The sequence below is a fragment of the Triturus cristatus genome, chromosome 9 (genome assembly GCF_964204655.1).
Source record: "Triturus cristatus chromosome 9, aTriCri1.1, whole genome shotgun sequence".
Classification (NCBI taxonomy): domain Eukaryota; kingdom Metazoa; phylum Chordata; class Amphibia; order Caudata; family Salamandridae; genus Triturus; species Triturus cristatus.
Window position 1 is genome coordinate 888,052,627 of NC_140592.1, and position 6,000 is coordinate 888,058,626.

Sequence of the window (6,000 nt, forward strand, 5' to 3'; positions counted from 1 at the left end):
TTGATGAATATTTTTTATTTTTGAAACTTTTTTGTGTTCAAAATATTTTATTGGAATTTCTTAATGAACAATAGACATAGACATACAAAAAAAGTATTATTAAGCTATAATATCTAATGCAATACGTACATCACCATATTCTCATATTCATTTCAATAGATAATAAAATAGTCATATTCCTATACAACTAAAAAGAGGGAGGGGGGAGGGTAACATCCAATAACAAAATTGTTGTTTGAGCTGTAAATAGAGCTACTATAACATATCGATAAATATAGGAAATGCAATAAGGGGAACATGCAATATATATACCATTAAGATGAAAAATAAATATCAACAGGAATCCAGAAAGAGTGATAGGAAATAGAATTATGATTAACCCCAGACAAAGATAACTGGGCACCTCTTCTTGTAAAAATAACCCATGACCACCATAACGCGACAGAAATTAAAAAATTAAAAAGTTTACATTCAAGATTATTTAGATTCTGCGATAAAGTAACGGATTTGCATATTAACAATTTATATGATATGTCTTCCTGTATATTTAACAACTTCTTAATAATGTCCCAAACTTCTGTCCAGAATTTTGAAATTAAAGGACACTCATAAAGCATATGTCATAACGAGCCAGGCTGTAATTTACAATGCCAACATGTGTCGGATTGAAGAAGTTTAGCTTGGAATAGACGTAATGGAGTCCATAAACAATTAAATAAAATTAATTGGTTTGATGAAGTGACACAGGTAACCATCCAGATATATTACTAAGCCATATAGTTTCCCATGTATCAATAGACAATGACAGTGAAAGTTCATTATTCCAAAACATTGCAATCATATTTATGTTACTCCCTAGAGTGTTAGATAATTTTTTATATAAAATAGAAACACCATGAGCTGCCATTGATATAGTTTGAATATAAACGGATAAGTCAGCTGTAACATTAGATGGTATAGCTTGCGGAAAGGAATCTAAAATGGAATTAGTTAAATATTCGTATTTAATAAGTTCAGATTGAGATAAACCAAACCTTATTTGTAGATTCTCAAACTGTATAAAAGTATTGTTGGAATAAATGTCTTTAAGATAAAAAATACCAGCCTTAATCCATGAAAAATGGAATCTAGATCGTTAAAAATCATTTTAGTGGATTTAAGAATGACAGATTTATGAAAAAATGATGATTTGTTAGACACAGTTAACAGAGTGAGTAATGGAAACGGCTTCACAATAGATTTTTCAATTTGGAGCCAAGAAGGTGGATTATGTAAAAAGGAATGATTAAACCATATGGCACTTTGTTTTAAAATAAAAGCTTTGTGATAAAGAAAAAAATCTGGGATACCAAATCCAGCATTACATTTAGACATTTTTAATTTTTTATAACTAATACGAGGTGATTTGTTATTCCAAAGAAATTTGGAGAGAAGTTTATCAACATCTTTATAAAATGTTAATTGAAATTGAGTAGGAATCATGGCAAGGGTGTAAAAGATTTTCGGAGCAATATTCATTTTAATAGATTCCATTCTACCCCACCATGAAAGATGCAGTGATGACCATTTAGACGTTTTGTCTTTAATATAATCTAAGACAAAATTACAGTTTAAAGTAATTGTAGATTTTATGGATGAAGAAAATAAAATACCAAGATATTTTAATTTCTTCTTTTGCCAAATATTTCATTCATGGAAATCATATCAGGTGTACAATAAATGTTTAAAGGAAAAAATTCTGTTTTGTTAGTGTTTAATTTGTAACCAGACACCAAAGAATACTTTGTTATAATCTCTAATAAAGAAGGAAATGAGGATAATGGATCACTGATAAATAAAAGTACATCGTCAGCATACGCTAAGGTTTTAATAATAACCTCCTTAATATTAATTCCTTTAATATTATCACATTTTCTTATAGAGGCAAGAAAAGGTTCAATACCAATTAAATATAATAGCGGGGAAAGGGGGCACCCTTGTCGAGTACCTCTAAAAAGGGAGAATTGATTTGAAACTTGGCCATTAATAAATAAACGAGCAGTAGGAGCAAAATATAGAGCTGAAATCATGCGGATAAAATTGTCACCAAAATTAAATGATGATAAAGCACGAAACAAAAATTGCCAATGAAGTTTATCAAAGGCTTTTTCGGCGTCCAAAGCTATAATTCCTGAAGGATTAGTTAACGTATGACCTTGTTCAATGACATGTAACAAAGTTCTTGTATTATTTGCAGAGTGTCTATTTTTCATAAACCCTGATTGATCTGGGTGTATGATAGAATCTAATACAGGGGATAATCGTGTGGCTAATATTTTAGCATATAATTTACAATCTTGATTAATTAAAGATATAGGGCGATAATTAGACACAAGGGTGGGGTCTTTATCTGGTTTGGGAAGAACGATAATTAAAGCCTCAGTAAAAGAACCTGAAGTAATTCCTGAAGAGCCAAATGTTGTAAAAAGTTGAAATAAAAAAGGTAAAAGATGGGACTGAAACTCTTTATAAAACTCCGCCGGGATACCATCAGGACCTGGAGATTTATTTTTTTTAAGAGATTTTATAGCAGATAAAATTTCATCCTTAGTAATTGGAGAGTCAAGCCCAATTTTATCTGATTGAGAAATCTTAGGTAGACCACATGAGGATAAAAGAGAATCAACTAAAGAATCATTATGAAAATCAGGTTTATCATATAACTTAGAGTAAAAATCCAAAAACTCATTAACAATATCATTATGAGATAAAGCAATTTTACCATTGGAGCCATGAATAGAGATGATTTGAGTTTTGTCTTTTTTGATACGTAGGTAATTCGCTAAAAGTCGTCCAGATCTAGTTGCATTAAAACTATATTTAGCTTTAGCTTTAGAAATCTGAATGCCAGCTCTTTTACTAAGAATTGTATTAAATTCATAGCGAAGATTTAGCAGCTTGGCTTTATATTGGGGATCATTAGTCGTAATAAAAAGTCGTTCATATTTCGCTATTTGTTTTTTAAAAAATTTAATATTAAAAGTCTTATTTTCATGGGCCATAATAGAAATAGTAACCCCTCTAACATAAGCTTTAAAAGCATCCCATCTATTAACCATTGAAGTAGAACCTTCAGGATTAAACTGAAAAAAATCATGAATGGCGGAGAGGAGTTTTGGTTTATTATGTACATTGAGTGCTATATTAGAATTCATTCTCCATCTAGATTGTTTAGTAAAGGTTGAGTTAAAATTTAGAATACAAGAAATCTTAGCATGATCAGACACGTCAATGTTACCAATCTTAGGGGTAGTGACAGAGTTGATCAGCTGTCTTGTAACTAATATATAATCGATCCTAGAATGAGAGTTGTGTGGGTTTGAAAAAAATGTAAAGTTTTATTCTGTAGGGAAATGTAGACGCCAAATATCAATTAACTTAGTGGTTTGAAGAAATGATTTAAAAGCAAAAAAAACCTTAGGAGGATGGAATTTAGTACGAGATAATCTATCTAATAAAGGATCAGATATGACATTAAAATCACCAGCAACAATTAAAGGCACATTACCAATTTTTAAAACCTCAGTTGAAAGATTAGACCAAAAAACAGGATCTTCTGCAGTAGGACCATAAACATTTAGGGGCCGATTCTGATCCAGGATTTTTATTTTCCATACAAATTGGATCCGTATTTTTTTCCATACAAATCGTACAAGTCCCTTCCAACCCGTGTAGTATGATTCGTACGGGAAAAATACATACAGATCGGCCCGATCCTTACAAATCGGATCGGGAAAAGCTGTACGACACGGACTTGTAAAAAAGACCATACAATTTGTAAAAAGGCTGTCCAACCCGTCAAGTACGATTCGTTCCGGGTTGTCAGCATGCGATTTGTATGGAAAATGGCCTGTATATGGGGAACGACTTGTACCGGGCTACGTAGTGAACCCCTATACGCCTCATACCCTGGTATGACTCGTTCTGGGGGTACGACTCGTACCGGAGTACGGGTCGTATAGGGGTATGAGGCGTACAGGGGTCCCCCCACATGCGAGGCATGTGTATGGTGCGTACCCCAACATTGCGCATGTACGCACCGTACATACGCGATTTTGGGGTACGCACCGTACACAAGCGATTTTGGGGTACGGCGCGTACACAAGCGATTTTGGGGTACGGTGCTTGTACGGTGCGTACACGACCAGTACCCATTCAGCGCGTATATACGCTCCGTACCCCACTTTCCGTGTCATCGGTACGCACCGTACATATGCACCATACCCCTGTATTCATGGGGTGTACGACACGTACATGGGGGGTCCGTCTCGTACTGTTTTCGGGGCGTACAATGTTTTCCCGGCACTTTTTGGCTCCTGTAAAAAAAGAGCCGTACGGAGTGCCGTTTGTACGAATCGCACTTGACGGGTTGTAAACTGCTGCCAGGAATACATGTGAATGTCGCGTGCAGGGCAAACCGAATCGGAATCGCTTGTATTTACGAGTTGTATGGTCTTTTTTACAATTTGTATGGAGAGCGTCTATTTGTACGGATCGTACTTCCTAGGTTGTAGGGGAATCCTTACAAGTACGAGTTGAATGGAGAAAACGCTCCATACCACGATTTGTACAGCATTTTTCCAGGATCGGAATCGGCCCCTTAATAGAAATAAGCTAGAATCATGAACTTTAACTTTAACAATTAAATATCTCCCATCCGTATCTGTAATTTTGCTCAAAATTTGGCAATGCGATTTTTTTGCAAATAATATAGCTACACCATTTTTCTTACCATTAGCAGGAGAAGAAACAATATTGTCAACCCATTTTTTTCTTCATATAATTTAAGATTTTATCATCTATATGCGTTTATTGTAAAAAAACAAAAGTCAGCTTTGCAACAACCCAAATAATAAAAAAATGTTGTACGCTTCACTGGATGGCGTAAACCTTTAACATTTAATGACACTACTTTAATATTAGCCATATCATAATAAAAAGAGAGAAGGGTTAGGAAGAGGAAGTAATAAAAAGGCACAAATGTTGAGAAGAAAGTAGCTCCAGAACATGCAAAAAGGGAAAGGAGAAAATAAAACATAGAAAAAAAGACAAACAAAATACATAAATATGAATAGTGAAACGCACACACGCTCTTCAAGCATGGCTGGAACCGTTGGAGCCCAAAATACTATAAATTATTTATAAATCTGTCAGAGAAGATCATACTGTAAGAGAAAAAAAAAAGTCAAGTAGTAGGACCATGAGTGTCCATCGAATGCTGTAATTGTTGATCTAGAAAATGTTGCAGTTCTTCCCGACGCTGAAAGGATTTTGAAAAATTATCTTTCCAAATGCGCATTGTTGAAGGATCAAAAAGGCAGTATTGGTATCCAAGGCTTCTTAATTGAGGGCGAAGATCAGTAAATCCCTTACGTATTGCAACAGTTTCCTTAGCAAAATCTTGATGAATAAAGATTTTATGACCATTGACCATCAATGAGGGAATTTCTCTGGCTGCTTTCCTGATCAGAACCAAATGATGATGACGAAGAACTTTAAATATCATTTGTCTAGGTTTGGTATGTTGAGGGTTGCGACGTGAAGGAATTCTGTGAGCTTTATCAATTTCAAATTTTTCCGGAAATTTAATATTTAAAAGACCAGGAATTAAGTTCTCTAAGTATAGTCGACAGTTATTTCCCTCAACCTCTTCTGGTAAATTAAATATGCGAAGGTTGTGTTGTCTATTGCGATTTTCCATGTCCAAAAGATGTGAGCACATAGGCGATATTTTCACTACAAGTGGGGTAAAAGCGTCGATTTTGACTTTATTATCCTGTATTTTAATTGAGTTATCTGATATTTTCATTGACATACTCGCCATTTCTTTTCGCACATTTTTAATTTCAGTCGCAATAGTATCTGTATTAGCACGAAGTGGCTGAATTTCCTCTAGAATTAAAGATAGTGAAGGTTCAGATGACTCCACTACTTTTGATTTTATTGGAGGAGGTGAAACCT